Raw genomic sequence first — 17,608 nt, forward strand, 5'->3', positions numbered from 1 at the left:
CTTGTTGTGACAACTACTTTAAAACGACCATCTGTAATACTCTGTGGTAAAATGCTTCTTCCTTCAGAAGGACCATTGACCAGTAAAACTTTTTTTTCCCAAAGTAACTACAGTTGAAACTGGTCCTACTGGTTTCAGTCCTTACATTCAGTTTCCATTTGAGCAAATGGAGGTTATCTTGCTGAGACGCGACTTGTGATGCACTGCATTTTAATGCTCATGGGATTTTTAACAAGTTCCCTGCCTGCTTGACAGGGAATTTCAAATTTTGCTGCTATAAAGTTGGCCATTTCTTCAAGAAGATTTAAGCTTTCTTTGCAAAATGTTGCGGCGTAAAAAACATCTAACAAGATGCTTGGCTTGACTTGTGACATTGCTTTCTCCTTATTTTAACAGCTGGTGTGACTGACAGTAGCGCACATTTCCCCTTAAACAGTTTCCCAAGGTGGAAGGACTCCTCGGGGACTGGTGTGGAGTTTCTTATTCTCTGGTCTTTGCTGTCAAAGCAAACCCATCTGCATCCAGTGCGTGGGATTGCAGAGACCCTTTGAAACGGGAGTTGGCGGCAGAAGCGTTTTGCTGTGGCTGGAAGAGAGCCCGGAATTAGACCTTGGATCGAACACGTTGCATTTGCGGCTGCTTGAGGACTAACGGCAAAACTCGTCTCTCCCGGTCGATGGAGGTGTTGGCAGAGCCATCCCCACGCCCTGCGCACGGTGGGTTTGTTCTCTTTTGGCGTCCGAGTGCCCTCTGCTGGAACTCGCTCCTCTCCTTCCAGGGATGAGGTTTGCTCTGTGGATGGGCCTGACGTCTGATGTCGCTTTCCTCCCCTTGGTATCCGAGTACCATTCGGTCTCCTGCTATCCTGATCTCCTGATGGCTACATGATTTGCCATCATTTCTCTTGGGACATGCTTTAAAAAATTCTTATTCCACCATTCTGCATCGCAAGCTTAATGTTTGTCGAGGTGGGGAGCAGCGGTCTGTGCAGAGCCCCTGGCACCCCGCTTCCGCCGGCCGGGGCTGCGTGAGGGAGGCTCGCGAGGCTGATGAGGGTGGAAAACGAGACGCAGATAAAACCAGCGCAGCTGCAAGAGCGAAGCTTACAATGCCGCTGCTGTTCGGCGGAGGTTTGCCCTGCTCGGGGAGCTGCAGGAGCTCCTGCTCAGCCTTGGTGAACGGAGGCGGGCAGGTCCTTCGCATTTAGCCCAGAACTGCCTCCAGAATAGTTTAGTCTGAGCATAGTTTTTGTAATCCCAATTTTTTGTAACCCAGCAGAGCTCCCACCTTGTAGGACAAGGAGATCAATCTTAAGTGGGCACTATTTTTTTTTTTTTTTTTTTTTTTTTTTTTTTACTCTAAATAACTGCTTTGCTCTACATTGCAGTCAGAAAATCAGCTGTGTTGGGATTGAACACTGGAATGGCAGCACTTGGGAGGGATGGTTTTACTGCCTCTGTGGCTCAAATTGAGGGACTTGCTGTGACAGCCAGCGCCTGGGTTTAACCCCGTGGGCTTGAGTCAGGCTGGTTCCTCTTTCTGTGGGACCAAAAGTTCCCCTTTCACCAGGAGCAGAGTTGGGTAGAGCTGAATGCTGGTGTTTAAATGGGCAAAAATCAGAATGGAATCCAAATCAGCTACTAAAATGAATATTGATTTTTTTTAAAAAAATGGGGGGGGATGGTACAGTATTAGTGCAGCTTTGTTGTGTGTGGGTTTAGACAATTAAGAATCCCACGTCTGCTTTGAATGTTTCATGAATATTAATGCCGTCCTCCTACTGAGCAGTTAATTGGGTGCTATCACTTTAACCACCTTATTTAAATTGAAAAGCGCTCTTAATAAATGACAAATGTCAGCGTGAAACTCGGTGTGTTCAGTGCACTGAAGGCAGGCTGCTGTGCCTGCACCTTTTGTCCTCTGCCCTCTTCTAGCAGGCTGATACTTTACCTTAAACCCGTGAGTCTTTGCTGGCCTTTGGCATCTTAGCTGAGACATCAGGTTGCAAGCTTCCACGTTGCTCTTTTGACTGCCCGTACCACCGTCCCGTACAGCTGGGAGGCGACAGAAACACTGGGTTGTGGAAAAGACGTCCGTCTCTGTCTCGATGGATGGGCACGACACATTTAGAGGAGCCATGTTGGTAATGGGCATTGTATGAGAGCAGAAATTCAGATCTTGGGGTTTATGACCAAGTCAGATGCGTGATCTGAACTGTGTAACTTGAACCTGTCAGATTCTTGACTCAGATGGCAAAATGTTAAAATGCAGCTTGGAGGAGGAATTGTGTGTCCTGCCTGTGCCTGTGGATGTGGCTCAGTGTCAGAAATGTGCAACAGCTGGAAGTGGAGTAGAGAATTTTTTCTCTTAACAATCTTGGGCTTTAGAAACAACAAATTCTGTTTTATAGATCACCGAAGTAAAATAGGAGGTCTTACTGTTCTGTTTAATAGAAATGAGATAAAATCCTCCTCCTATCTGGGCATGAAAAGAAAATGTGATTTTTGTGCATTCATGAGAGTAATATCAACAAAATGAGTTAAACTGGTTTTGGACCATCTCTTTGGGATGTATTCTGATAGCCTTAGGACAAGATCCTCTTGCTTCTCCTATTGCAAGTCGTTCCTGGTGAGGCTGAGTACTTGTCTCCTCTATAGCTTCTGTTAGCCTGGCGCCTCTGTTAGATTTGCCTACAGCCGAAACTTTTGTTATCAAAGATGGAAGAGTTCTTTTATGTGATGCCCCCTCCAGGGAGTATCTTAAAACCTTGTACAAAAGCTGGAGTTACGCTGTTGTCCAACCTTACCCTGCTACTGGAAAGGTTGTACCTCTTAAGGCAAGCTGTGGGCAGTTACAAGTAGTCCTTTTTTTTTTTTTTCTTTTTTTAAATAAAAAAAAAATTAATTTAATAGTAAAAAAAAATTAACTTCAAAAAAGCATGGCAAATCCTTTCTGTTTTAATTGTGGTTTAGGGTATTGCATTCCCAAAGTGTTCTATAAAGCGTTAGCCTACATCTAGAAAAAGGATTACATCTTCAGTCGGGAGTTTGGAATTGATTGTGTAAAATTTGCATGCTTGGCTATTTGTTTTGTCATTTTGAAACCGGCACATGCCTGTCACTCTAACACCGTATTTAAACACAGCAGGTTATTAACACATTATCTGATAACACTGCTGTGGTTGTGCTGAAATTGCAGGTTGCAAGCAAAGGCTTCTAATCGCCCAGTACATGCATTAATGACTTACCAAACCTTGCAAGAATCACTGTATTTCAGAAATATAACAAAAGGAATCCAAAGCTTTGTTTCAGCGCTGAAGCTGAGTTTGGAGGAGTGAAGCTAAGTGGAACAAGGCTTAAAATGAAGCAGATGGCTTGGACCAGAGAGCAAAAACTTGTCTCTACTGATAGTTAGAAATCTTTCATTTTATGCATGTATTCGTAAAAGCTCTTGATAAATGTGCAACTCTGTCTATGTCAATTTTACCTTCAACCTGCAAGTCAACTGATTTCCTGCTGAGGTGCCTCCTGAGGAAGCTACCACGTTGGGCTTCTGCTTCCAGCGTGGCTTTGGGCTCCTCTGAACAGAAAATAGCTGCTCTCCATCCCTCGGGGCTGCATTAAGTGTCACTTGTGCCTTCTCCTGCTCGGTTTCTGTCCTCTCACCCTCTACCTACCGCAATCCTTGTGGAGCTGGCTGAATGTCTGACTGCGTCAAGTTCTTGATCCCTCTTCTGAAGGTACCCGCGGGGATTTCTTTGCTGTTGGAGCGATGCCCTCGTCTAGCCCCCAGTGCAAGCTGTTTGCATGAGCTGCCTCTCGCCTTGCGAGAGAAACGGGGGTAACGCACCTGCTTGGCTGCTTCGTGCTCAGCCTTCAGGCAATCTCCTGGGTTTATTTCCAGGCTCTGCAGCTGTTCTTTCTGCAAGCCAGGAGCGGACAGAAACATAACTTGGCCAGATTGACTCTCCTGACTGTGTCCAAGCTGTTGCGGGGATGCTCCTTGTTTATTCTCTGCTGACCTGTTGTAAGGAACCAGCCTGGTCCTGCCCGTCTGAGGACAGCGGGGAGCAAGGGGACCTTTGCCCAGCACTGATCTCTGCATCAGCGCTGAACAGGACTACAATGGTTTCTGGAATTTTACCAGTATTTTAGAAAGGAATTCTCCTTGATGAAGAGATGCAGGGGTACTTCTGATGCTGATACACAAAAGGAATGTGCAAATCTAAAGTGTCAATGGGTCTTGCGCCTTCTAAGTCAAACATCTCAAACATGTTGATTACTTTTAAAACTTGGTAGTGAGACACAAGGTAAAAGATTTGTATGGGCAGACTCCTCTAGATGGATTCAATTTGGGCAGGAACTGAATTTCTGCAGTGCTGGCTGTTTTTTTTCTCAAGTTAAGGTTGCAGGGCTGGTTGAAAATTGTGCCAAGGCACAGCCCTGTTGAAGGAAATTTTGGGCACTTTTGGTGGTAGGTTAAAGTTTGAGAGAAGGAAGCTGCAGTGTGTGAAAAAGAGTCGATTCACTCCCAGATAGAAATATTGACAAAAAATAAGGGAGGTATTAAAAATCCAGAGCGCCCTTAACAAGTAACTGCAGGGAATCCTAAGCCGTCACCTTCTTGGTGTGGGACTCATAGCATGTATGTTGGCACCATCCTTCGTGTATGGAGGACTGTCTTGGATGAAAATATCACTGCTTTCTCATGTTAAAAACTTTTATTTCTTCTCTGAGAGTTGTTCCCATATGACCAGAGTGCAAAATGGGGGAGTTCTCACCTTGCCACTTGAAGGCAGTAGGGTAAACTCTTCAATAATAAAAATAAATCTCTTGGGGCAGCCAAGTGAAGGGCTTTCTGGTAGATGTTATGTGAACGCACTGCGCAGTCTTTAAAAATACATGTTGTGTGTAGAGTGGTTCTCATCTTCTGCAACCTGGCTGTAAGGAAAATACATGTGGTGCTTTGTTGGCCGGATTTTGGCTTTGTTTGCTTCAGTTTATAAGTAAGTGCCAAGAAAATGAGTATTTTGTTGTAAAGATATTTTCAAGGCCATGTTTTTGTTTGTTTGTGGTTGGTTTGTTTTTTTTTTTTTAAAAGAGAATCATGGAAGACAAGCTGACAATTTAATGGTGCATGATGCACTAATAAAAATGTCTGCGTGGTTGCGTTTAATCCTTTAAAGGAGAGAAAAGAAACACAGTAGTTATCAGCATTCAAAAGGCAAGACGCAGGCTTAAATGTATGCAAAGTCTTGGAGAGAGACTGAAGAAATGTACTGACTATGTTGTAGAAAGCTTCTGACAGGCACATCACATCGTTGAAAGTAAGATTTGAATTATTAGAGCTGCCTTTGTTTATTAAATTGAGCCTCCAGCAAGAGGATTATAGGAAGAAATACTGTGCAGGCTCAAGTTGCGTTGGCATAAATTTTAATGGGTGATAAAATTTACTTTATGGAGCTAATCCGGTAAGAAAATTCAAATAGATTTTTAAAAGATCCAGGTGTGTCTTAGATACCTAAAGAAATAGAGTTCAAGTGCATGAATAAGCCTCCTTTTATAGAATCCAGTTTGCTTTCAGCGGCGGGTAATCCTTTTAAAACAAGACTTCTTCAAGGCAAACTCCAACAAAAGAGTTTTTGTTTAATTTTAAATTGGGAGTGCAAGGGAAGGATGCAGAGAGCTAATAAGAGAGTAATTATACACGCTATTGCCCAGTTGAGGAAGGGCAGAGACTATTAAAATGCCATTTTAGGAGTTAATTATATGGTGTTTCAAGTTGATGCTAGTGTCCTGATTTCTGTTTAATCCACATATACCATGTATTTAAGATGTTGTGTTCATGACATCTAATTTCTATTTCAAGGAACTTTAGGCCACTGCATTATGAAATACTGTCAAAAAAAAAAATATCTTCCAGCCTCCATAGGGTTTGTGCCTGTTGGATTTGATGAGGAAATATGCAGAAGCAATAAAGGAGATGGAAAAACCTTAGCAGATATTTTGGGACCGGCACACATACCATAAATAAAGCACTGCAGTGGAATTTGGTTAGTTAAATCTCTTCTGAAGCTCATTTAATAATTCCAGAGCCTCTGTTACTGCTCAGATGTAGCCAGCTGTAATTTGTTTCAAGGTTAGTCTTTGACTTCTGTTTTATTAGCTTTTCAGTTTATATTCTTCTACTTGTGCAGTTTCTCAAGTCAAACTACATAATGGTTTAGCTAAAACTGGGATCCTTTAGATAGGGGCTTTAAATTGGAATTCTTCAGAAACATTTAATGAAAGCTCTGCATGAGGCAGATGTCAGGATTTACTCTTCAGTTGGGTAGGATTGTGGTGGGGAGAGCAGATTAGGCTCCTTTGCAGTTGATGTGCTGCCTAGAGGAAGTGACATTTATGCTCTTGATCCTTCAGTGATTCTGCATGTCAAGAGCTGAGCCTTGAAATTCATCAGCAGTGCTGTCTTAAGAGCAGACAGGACTGAATAAGAGGATTTTTACAGATAGAGGGGAAAAAATTCAACTCTGATGGCTGTTGCAGATCCTTAAGTACTTAAATTTTTCCTTTTTTTTTTTCTCTCTCCACATCTCCCCTGTAGGAAGTCGGAGAGGGAAATCGTGTTAAATCACCAACTGATATATTTTTGAAGTTGAAAAATCTGAGATGCATTAGAATTCAGAGACCTCCCTTTGCTTAAGGTAAGAAAGGAGCAGATTCTCCCTGCTCCCTGCTTAATAAATGTCTGTATTGGGCTGGAGTTTCTGTAAGGTGTTTAAAATGTGTAGCCTGCTGTCGATGCCTAAATGGTTAACGTTCATCCAATTTAATAACTTGCAGCTGCAGAAGGCATATGGCTGTGTGTTTACAGGAGGTGTCCTGGCAATAACCAGGTTCAGCCTGCGCAGAGGAAGGGAAGCAGGCTGCTTAGCGTGGGGACTCGACCAGCTTGCTTGTGGTGCTCGGGCGGAGATGAGCTGGTTGTTTTTGTTGTACAGCTGAAGGGCTGTCATGCCTAAAACCTAATTTTCAGAGGTTTTTATTTTCCCTGTTTGGATGGTAAGTAAGCTTGGTAACTTCTGAAGGATGCGGGGAGTGGAAATAGGGTGGAGGTGGTGAAAAAATCTCACTTTGGAGAGGTAGTAGTTGCATGAATTTCATGAAAGGTGAGACTTGGTGAGCTGTAGTTATGTTACCATGGTATCCATAAATTACTCCAGTGTGAGCGCTTGTAAGTATCAATGGTGAATTATTCCCGGTAAGGTGGTGTGTGAGAACAGGTCTGCAAGCTATTAGCCTAGCTGTTTGTTTTTATGTGAGAAGTGTGTTAATTACCTTCTTTTGTAAGTTGTATATAATTATCCATGCTGTAAGCATGAGCTCAGTAGCACAGAAGAGGCAGGATTTCTAACCTGTTGTACTTGCATAGGGGCTTTGGGATACTATACAAAATACACGTATTAAACTGAAGCTCGGCTTTCCATGACTCTAATTTCCAAGTGAAGTTTCTCCTCTTGTTAAATTTAGTGATTATTTTTTTACTTAAATCGCTTCTCTGCTAGTTACGGTATATCTCACTGTGCACAACTTTAGGAAACCTAATTCAAAAGGAGAGATGCCAAAACTGGAAGGTAGAAAACCTTGTCTGGGGTTTTCAGCGTGCCTCTCGTGCTACAGCTGGAAGATAAAAGCTCTTTCAGAGCTGCTATACCAGACAAGTGATTCAAAGCATTTCAAAACGATTAAAGAAAACGTGAAACTTCTGCCCAGTAATTAACACACGCTGCTCTTGTGTGCTTAATCTGAAATTGGTAAGTTTTTTATTTTTCAGGCTTCTGCTGCTGAATTCATTCAGCTTGGAGTGAGTACTCCTGTGAATCTGCTGAGGTTTATTTCAGAACTCGATGTACAAACGTCAAGCCTGCACTGGTGTATGTGATCTGTCATTTCCAATTACTTTGTGCAGCAGGACTGTCTCGGGCACAGAATGTTTTAAATTCTCTCATATTGAATGAGCAGAAAAGAGCATCTGTGTTAGCAATTAAAATCTTCAGTTAGAAGTAGGAAATGAATTTTTAACTGGACAGAGAAACTTGTTTGGAAATTAAGGTGGTGGTTGCAAAAAAGCATCCATTTTGTGTTACTGCACTGTGCTTTTCTATCCTTTGTGCAGCTGGAGTGAAAAACAAGCACATTGAATCCCTTGTGGTGGATTTTTTTTTTATCAGTTGCTTAAAGTGTTCACTCTTCTATCACTTGCTATATTCTGCAAGTCTACTCCTGAATTGTTTGACTTGTCAAACTCATCATCCTTCCCAGACTTTTTCAAGCTTAACTGATCGTAGAATATGCTTTTTATTAACATCAAGGCAATAGAATCTGAGAGAATACTCCTGTTTAGTAGGGGAATAAAGTTTTGCTGCCAGATTTTAAATATATATCCTCTTAAACATGCTTAGCAATCTGCTTATGTGAGCATCATGAGTTTTTAAAGTGGAGTGATATTTTTTTTTTTCTTTAGGATGAAAGTAGTTGAAGATCTGAATTGTGAGGGACAGATGAAATTAAGCTGCAGAAGCACTGATGGCAATCTACAAAGCTTTAATGTGTTAATGTAGTCTAGGCATTATACATATTTAGAAGCAGTCTAGATTGAATCCTGGAGAAAAAGCGGAGTTATTCATAGCCTCCTGTCTTGATCGTATTTTCCTGTAAGTGATGGATGGTATGAAACAGTGGTTTGAAGGAGATGCTAAAAATCATTTTGCTGCTGTTAGAACTATATTGGATATTAATTGCGCCCAAGTTCAGTATTGGTTTAAAAAAAATACAGGGGAGGGTAGTAGATGAAAGAATGATGTTTGCAAAATTTTGTAGCTGCGTGTAGGCTTTTTTTTTTTTTTTTCCCCTCCCCCTTCATGAATTATGCAAGTTTTCAAGTTTGGTATGTTGCTGTATTTAATATGTTTTAAATGACATTGCATCAGTTAATATGGTGAAGGAGAAGATCTGGGTAGACTGATAATTAATCTGCCATGGGGAACAGCAGCAGAGAAGCTATTGACATAGACTGAACAGTTTAGTTTATACAGACAGGGAGCATTTTAGCATCTGCTAGAAAGGTACTTTGATAGACCAGGACTGAGAAGCTTTTTGGAGCCAGTGTCTCCATTCTAGCGTGTTGCCTTGACCCTGGCTGGAGCCTCTGGATGCCCTGCAATATAAAGTAAAAATTTATAGGCTGTCAGTGGGCTTGAAAGAGAATAAAGAGTGAATGCATTGAATTTCTAGATGAAAAAGGGAGCCTTGTAGCATCCGGAAGAAAATAAGTTAGTATTAATTTTATTTTTATGCTTGAATATTGAACAGCTGTTGAACAGAAACTTCAGGAGAATACTCTGTTCCTGGCAATGGGGGGTGTGGGGTACAACTTCTTAAAGAAATTTTTACAATATTGGTGAAAGCAGAATGTTTTGCCTGTGTATTCCTTTGTCTCACGTGCTACTAGAGGCGCCAGGTTGCTACAGGCAGGGGCAACTCGCTGGCTGCACCCTCGTGGTAAATACAGCCATGGTTATCAGGTTGTGTCTTCGACTTCTACATCAGTCTGTCTTTCATGTAACATCTCCAGGTCAATATTGCCTTTCCAAAGCAGCAAGGTCATTCTAGCTTATTTTTGGAGGTAGGCTGCCCTTCTGTGAAGTCTTCTCATCCTTGTTGATGGCCTCAATTAATGTTTCCAGAGCTCGTTGTTAAATTAGCTTTTTCTGTAATAATTCTGTGATGGTTTCTTATTCTACTTGTGCTTCAGCGGTAACTGTTCAGCTGTAATAATTAGGATGAAGTCTTTCTAGGTTGTTTGATCTATCATATATTTAAGTAACTGGGTCTGTGCATCTATAGCACACCTGCTAAAGTTTAAGATCAGCTCCATCAGTCCCCTGGTAAAACGCAGGTGGCTGTTAGACTGCAGAGGAGCTTTAAACTTTTTGTTTTATATTTCTGCTTTGTGTTAATTAAGACTTTGGCTAACTTTTAACTAGCAGCATCAGAAAAACTCATTTCAGAAGGCTGTTCTGAACTCTGTTCAAAGAAGGGGGTGTTTCAGTCCTGTGCCCGTCCTGGCGCGGGTGGTTCTGTGCGGCACCTCGCAGTTCATCAGGCGCTTCAGGGATCTGATGCACCATGGCTGGGTGGAAGGCGATCTTTGCAGCGAGCCTGTTAATTGCTTCTCGAGTGACCTAGTTCCCTTGCTGGAAACAGATGCGTAAGCCTTTCCTTCCTCCTCCGTATTTTATGATCGTGGTGGAGTCTAGATTGGCACATCCAGAGCCACTTCCCCAGCAGGGTGGGGTTTTGGTTGTTGGTTTTTTTTCCCTGAAAGAACCAGCTTCTGTTTGGAAATTTCCACAAGCTCGGTGTATTTTGTGTCACTTCCCTGCGGATGTGAGATGGGCTGTGTTTCGCGGGCTGTGCTCAAGCGTGCCTTTCTGTAGCTACTGTGGAAATGTCACATCACCATATTTTATTACCCTAATGTGGGAATTCATTTCTCCAAGCAGATGGCAAAAAGGTGGTTTGGTTAATTTGTACCTGCTTGAAATAAGTCACTAAATGTGCATTAAACTACTCATTTATTAGGCCAGAGTGTATCACTGATGGATAAATGATGATGTTGGATTACAAGCTCAAAACCACTGAGGAACTGGGCAGGTATCCGCAACTAAAACAAACCCAGACAAAATGTTTAACTGACTCACAGCTGTTGGAGCCTGCAAATAGTCAGCCTTTACAAAGGAGAGTGGTGGCCATTTGTTGTGGGAAAAACTTGCCCCACAAAGAATTTTTGCTAGTAAATTCAGCATTTCTCCTATAAAATCTCTCTTGTGCTGTTTGCTTGCAGACTTGGCTTGTAGGGTAGTAGACATCTGATGGTCACGAGATGGTACCAGCTGCATGCTGGCCTTTATTTACCCAGTTGGGCACAGGTACGTGCTGCACCCAGCCTAGTATTAGTCCTCTGTCATTGGAAAAAGATCTGCCATTGCAGTCAAAAACTGATCTTTCAACCATGTCCTTCACAGAAGGTGAAACTATTTTTTTTCTTCTTGGAGAAATACACCTGGCAGAAGGGGTAAAATCACTTAATTATTAACTCACACTAATTACTAATTCTGTGAAACTTGAAACAAAATAGTGTTTGTTTTCTGCCCAACATTTTGGGCTTTGTAAAGTGTGGTCTTTCATAAGCATGTGGTTTATCTCGTGCTTTAGTAGGTACCAGGTGCAGGTGTTAAATTCTGCCACTGAGTTCTCATTGCCTGAGGAGTGAATAATGCTCTGGGTGTCCTGACGGGAGGAGCTCCCGCACTTGCTGCAGCTGCAAATCTTCCTTTATCTTCCTGCTGTTCCCTCTTTGGCAGAGGGTCTCTGAGCATCGCCATGCGGTATAAATCGACGTGAAACTGGCCCAGTAGCCAGCTGAAGGCTGGGCAATGTTGCCATGCCCTCTCTGAGAGTATCTTGGAGTTGTGTAAGCAGTTTCTTGATGGCACGGGTTATATCTAATGGAACAAAAGGAAGCTGAGCTAACAAGAATAGCAAAAGGGAAAACAATATTTTTTTGGTCATGTGTAAGAAGGACATGGGGATGTGGACCTGTTGGAGTGAGTCCAGAGGAGGGCCACGAAGATGATCAGAGGGCTGGAGCACCTCTCCTGTGAAGGCAGGCTGAAAGAGTTGGGCTCGTTCAGCCTGGAGAGGAGAAGACTCCGGGGAGACCTTATAGCAGCCTTCCAGTACCCAAAGGGCACCTACAAGAAAGCCCAAGAAGGACTTTATACAAGGGCCTGTAGTGATAGGATGAGGGGTAATGGTTTTAAACTGAAAGAGGGTCGATCTAGATGAGATGTGAGGAAGAAGTTCTTTACTCTGAGGCTGGTGGGGCACTGGAACAGGTTTCCTAGAGAGGTTGTGGCTGCCCCATCCCTGGAAGTGTTCAAGGCCAGGTTGGATGGGGCTTTGAGCAACTTGGCCTAGTGGAAGGTGTCCCTGCCCATGGCAGGGGGGTTGGAACCACATGATCTTTAAGGTCCCTCCCAACCCAAACCGTTCTATGATTCTGTTAACGAGGCTATCAAAGCTGATAACCTGATCTGCCCAAATCCAACTTGTTGAGAGTAGCTCTTGCTGCAGCCTCTAGCAGCGGGTCCCGGGCAGCTCAATGGTGAGCCCAAACAGCTTGTTCTGGGCTGGGGCATTCACAGGCTGCAGCTGGAGTGTGGGGGACCTTCCATCAACTGGGCACATTCCTTTAGGTGTGAGGACCTCCATAACCCCAGATACTGATATCGGGGAAGGGAGGGGAGTGGTGTCGGATATCCATCCATCTTCTCTTTGGCAAAGTGCTCCTTAAATTCAACAAGAGGAGTAGCATGACTTCCTGGTACTGTGAGGAAATATTCTCGACTCTGAGTGATCTGATGCATTATGAGGATTCCATTAGTGCCAACTAATTACGTGGACCATGTTGCATTTGAGTTGCAATTACATTGACCGATGTACAATAATTAGCTTTAATACATGTTTCCATGTGTAGGGGAGATTTAATTGCTTGCTGTTTTTTGACAAAGATATTGCTATTTTCTGTAATTGGGTTTTCCCTGTCTTCTGCAAGTGACTCTCAAGAGCTAGCAACCACTTGAATAGGAAGGTACAGCCACCGACAATTTCTTTGAGATGAATATGGCATTAGCATTCTCTCTGGCAGTTTCGCTAATGGCATTTTGTACATCTTGCTCACAAGCAAATACTTTGTCTTCGCATCCATCTAACAACATTAAGCCTTACAAGTGCGTTTCCTGTAACGCAGTGCTAGCTCCAGCTAAAATGGAAATGCTTTTGGATCAAACTCGTTGGTCTGCAGTAACTTACGTTAATGGAGGTAGTCTACTTACACATCTTGATGGTTGCAGTTAACAAATTTTATATCAATCCATGTGTCTTTCTGTGGCGGAGTGATGGCACGGCAGCTCACAGCCCTGTCTGCCTCTGGCTGTACGACGTAGTGGGAAGACTGCATCGATGTCTTCTCTTCTGAAGTATCAGGAACCCACCTGCTTTGTGTCATGCCTGGCAGCTCATGGTGTCCGCAATGCAAAGGGCAGAAGTAACCAGTAGTTTTAGCTTTTCGTGTCTTTACTTGGTGTCTTCCAGGCACCATCATTTCTGAAAATTAGCAGTGACGTTAGGAAATAAGTCAAAACCACTCTTTTTGCATTATTAGTCAATGCTTATAATGGGTAGAATAGAAATGCTTATAATGCGTAGAACAGAAATGCTTGTAAGGCATAAAATAGAAATGCTTATATATGCATAGAATACTAAATGCTTACGTTTCTGCTTAAAATGTTTACTTTGAAAATTCTTTTTATTTAAATTTTCAGTAAAGCTGCTAGCACAGAAATGCTATGAATCACTTCATCCTGTCTGTATATGCAGTTTCTTGCTGCAGAGCATATTGCTGAATGTGTTCAGCATAAACAGTATAATCAGCGAAACTATTGTTAATGCTTAATTGCTAACTGGATCTTTGCATGCTTGCAGATTTTTTTGGCAATGCCATTGCCAGTGGCTCAAAAGACAAACTCCCCACAAAGAACCCACTTGTGAGTAGATTATGCTTGCAGTGCTACATTTGTCAGTGGCAGACCTATCATTAATAGTACAAACTTTTAACTAAGATGCAACAATAAAGCCACAACAAATATTAAATACATACTAAATAACATGTTATAAAATTTCAGATAATGCTTTGAACTGTATTGCTAATAAACCATTTTTACAGTGCTGTGATGAGTTCCATCTGTAGAGTGATTTAAGTGTCTTCATCTTAATAGCTCTTTTGCCTGTAGCAAGGTTATATGATCAGGATTAATGATGAGGTATAGTATCATTGTCAGTCTCAACATATTTTTCTTGATATATTTTCATTAGATTAATGACCTCATTGTAGGATAGACATAACTTGTCTATAAAGCAATCGTTATGTTTGTATATAAATAGATTGATAAAGCTCTCCTCCCTCCATGGTTGTTCTCCTTCCTCTTTCAACTCTGCATTTCTTGTGTTCATCATCTTGCAAGTTGGCGAGCAGGGAACCAGGATAAACTGGTGCTGCGCGCGCTGACTTTCACTGTGGTCTGTCTTTTCAAGTATTGAAGTTTTCCTCTCTGTGTTCAGTGGAGAGTAAGATTTGAGGTCAGCTCGTGCTGTCCTATTTGTGGAACTGAGCTGAGTGTCTGAACTATGAGGACTTTCATAAAGTCTAAAAGGCAACTTGTTGAGTGAATTTTCATCAAGTGGAGATTTCCTTTAGTTTATTGAGTGCTGGAGGCTTCATTCTGAATATATTTAGCTGATGTTAAGTAGTTTATATTTTCTTGTATTTTTGGTAAAGATATTTTCATTTTGGTAAAAGCTCTTCCTCCAAAGAGGCAAAGCTATTCTAGTATCTTCTGGTGAAGCTAGAGTATCTTCTAGTGACCTGAGCATCTCTAATTTTTGCTGTTCTGGGATGTAGTGAAGAGTGCTCATTGCTTGCTGTGAATCAGCAGGAGTTAACATAAACCACTATCATCAGAGGGTTGAACTAAGATATTAAAACGTTCTACTGCCAGTTTAAAACTGGAAATACTATCTTTTTTCTGAAATCTGTGCAGCAAAACCAGATATTTAAAATAATGTGAAAATAGTGCAATTTGTATTTAGATGAGCACTTCAGGAACTGATGCTGCAAAATGAGTTCTTTCTTGCTTTAACAATAAAAGGTTTTCTAGGAAATCTAAAGAAAAATATTTCAGATTAGGAGGTAATATTTAATTGACTCATCTCTTCTTCTTCCCTGCTTCCTCTGTTAATGAGTTGCATGTTTCATGGTTTAGAATAGACAGTGTGGAGATGAGAGAGAGGGTCAGTGCTCGTTGTATAACTGGGTTGCTTGGGAACCTTCCTGTGTCAGTATTTTCTGTTCAGTTTAAGTATCTGTAACTTGTGTCTTTACTGTGGAGAATATCCTCTGCCTGGGTTTTAAGTTTTTGCCCCAGTATCTTAAGACAGCACTTTCTGTCATTTGAAAATGTGTGGGTTTGGAAGAAAAAAAACCCCATCAGTTTAGTCATAGACACCTCATTGGCTACAAGTCACCCTTGGAAGGTTGAGGATGCTGATCTGGAGTTAAGCACAGGAGAGTCCTTGGAATTGGTTTAATCTTCAGAATGATTGTGAAAGGGGTTTGGGTTGGCTTGGGTTTTCTTGCTTGCAAATAGAATTTTTGCATATGCAGATTGTTTTGGAGATACTTTATAATGAAGGAATTCTCAATTATATTAAACTTACTTAAATTTTGGACTGTTCATAAAGCTTCTTGAAGTTTGCTTTGCTTCTCCCCAGAATAGCTAACTTGATTGCATCCTTCCTGTTTGTTCCTTCTTACTTTGAAATCTTCCTTGCTATTAAGCTTGTGGTAGCAATGCTGCCTGCCTTTGTGGGGGAGAGGAGGCATTGGGCTTGTTGATGTTTCACAGCAGTTTATTTAAAATAGAAAAATCAACTCCTACTTCTGCAGAGCAGAAGTTGCATTGGAAAAAGCAGGTAAACTACAAAACTGAGTTCTTTTAGCAACAGGAGCAGATGCATAAAGTGGTGACGATTTAACCTATTTTTAAAAAGAAGAGAATATTTTCCTGCTGGTTCTGACTTGCTGTCCTAATACATTATACGTGTGTGTTTGTATGAATACATATTCATACATTATTTATTGACGCAGGAGAGGTTGGTAGGTTACGGTCCATTAGATTCAGTCTCAGAGTAGTGATCAAAGACCACACATCTATCGCAAATCATTCTCTTTTACATGAAGCGCTGGGGGAGACGGAGGGAATTGTGGCCTCTTTTTTTCAGGAAAACAACTAAATAAGAGAACTGCCTTTATCCTGATTGTTTCATGTTAATAGCTGTTTTTTCATAAATGGAATTCTATAAGAAGTAGTAGGTAAATCTTGGGATTCTGAGGATTTACACTGTGTAGCTTCTGTGAAAATGTCCCCGTCTTCCGAGGATATTGAATGCATCTTTAGTGATTTACATGGGGCTACTCAAAGTATTCGGTGTGAGTATCGAGGTCTAATTAACTCATCTGCCCTGCTGACTGGGAGCTAGGAGGACTTTGTCTGCAGCAGCTCTGGGCCAGTGCCTGCCTGGGTTTCAGCAGGAATACTGGTTATGTGGGTACAGCCGCCGACACCTCCATTCGCTGCTGGGACAGGGGAATTGCTTGCAGGCTTCAGGCAGTGACTGTCGTACAGGTACGCGGTAAAAATTTGCAATGCAGAAGTGAAATTGTGTTCTTCCTGAAGTCTGTAGCAAAACTCCTGTAGGTTAAATAAGATGCAAGAAGAGAATAGAAGAAGAAAATTTTGGGGTTGGGAGGTGGTGCAGAGAAAAGTCAGGAAGCAAAGATGCTTGGCTGAAGGTGTGCACATCTGCAGTCTGTGGTGGTAAAATTGGTCTGTTCCTGTAACCATCTCTCCACCAGTATCCCACAGCGTTTTGATTAACTTGCATGGCAAGTTGCAAGCCAATAAAAAGTCTACCATAAATGGAGCTGAAGAGTCAAAGATTAAAAAATATGTGGTGATTTCCTTGAGGGTTTGGTCTGTAACGTGGCGGTTCTTAAAACAAACTGCCTGCTTGCTCTGGGGAAAAGGGCATTGCTGAGTGTGATCCTGCTCCCAGTGAAATGGTATTTTTGGCTGAAGGAGGCAGTAGTTTTCTCCCCCCACTACTCACCTTTTTATAATTTGTGACATTTTAAAAAGCAGAGGAGATTCAGTGCCAGGTTACCAATCCTGCGGTGACATGTGTGTGCTGGGTGATAGTAGTGTGGTAGGTGCAAGGGTTTGGACGGGCGCAAATGTAATCCAAAGGCATTATGTGCAGCCATGTCATGAGCTCAGCTAATCTGGGATGTTCAGAAGCATTTAGGGAGGAGAGTTAGTTAGGAGAATTTATTGACAGCAGCTGCTTGTATGCTGAAATAGTTTAAAGACGAAATTGTTGCTGTAGGGGCATCACAGTATCCTTGAGCACAAGAGTCTTTACTTGATGGCTGCATGATGTTTAGTCTGACCTGGTAGCACTGAAGGTATTAAACCCTGCAATCCCAGCTGAATTGCAGCTCTAAAAGCCCCATCCCACATTTTTTTAATGTGAAAATTCAACTGGGACTATTGCTGGAGGGCCCGTAGCTAAAGTTAATCCAATCAAACTAAGAGCCTGGAGAGGAAATAGAAAGCATCGTGAAGCCGCAGACCAAAATCAGTCTGTGCTTGTTAGGATCGAGGTTATTCCACTGCCAGTTATTTCCCTTGAAACACATGAAGTATCTGTTGTCCGTGTTTTTTGTTTAATGATACTGCTAGATGCTACAGTTGACTCGAGGGGTTTTTGCATGCGACTGATCCCAAGAAGAAAAGCAGAAAGATTATGTTGTCAAGAGCAGTTAAGGTTGGGCTGCAGAATAGAATTCTGTGGGTTGCTCAGCATTT

At 42.0% G+C, this 17,608-nt stretch overlaps 1 protein-coding gene across 2 annotated transcripts in view; it reads left to right on the top strand.

Moving 5' to 3' along the window:
• The first annotated feature begins 6,664 nt into the window (after window positions 1-6,664).
• GLCE (glucuronic acid epimerase) overlaps window positions 6,665-17,608 on the top strand; it is a 35,759-nt gene continuing 24,815 nt past the window's right edge. For both annotated transcript variants that reach the window (XM_010572131.1, XM_010572130.1), the window contains exon 1: window positions 6,665-6,703. The gene's annotated coding sequence lies outside the window, so the exon portion shown is untranslated. The remainder of the gene's footprint in view (window positions 6,704-17,608) is intronic.

This window comes from Haliaeetus leucocephalus, unplaced genomic scaffold (assembly GCF_000737465.1).
Source record: "Haliaeetus leucocephalus isolate CR32 unplaced genomic scaffold, Haliaeetus_leucocephalus-4.0 Scaffold339, whole genome shotgun sequence".
NCBI lineage: Eukaryota > Metazoa > Chordata > Aves > Accipitriformes > Accipitridae > Haliaeetus > Haliaeetus leucocephalus.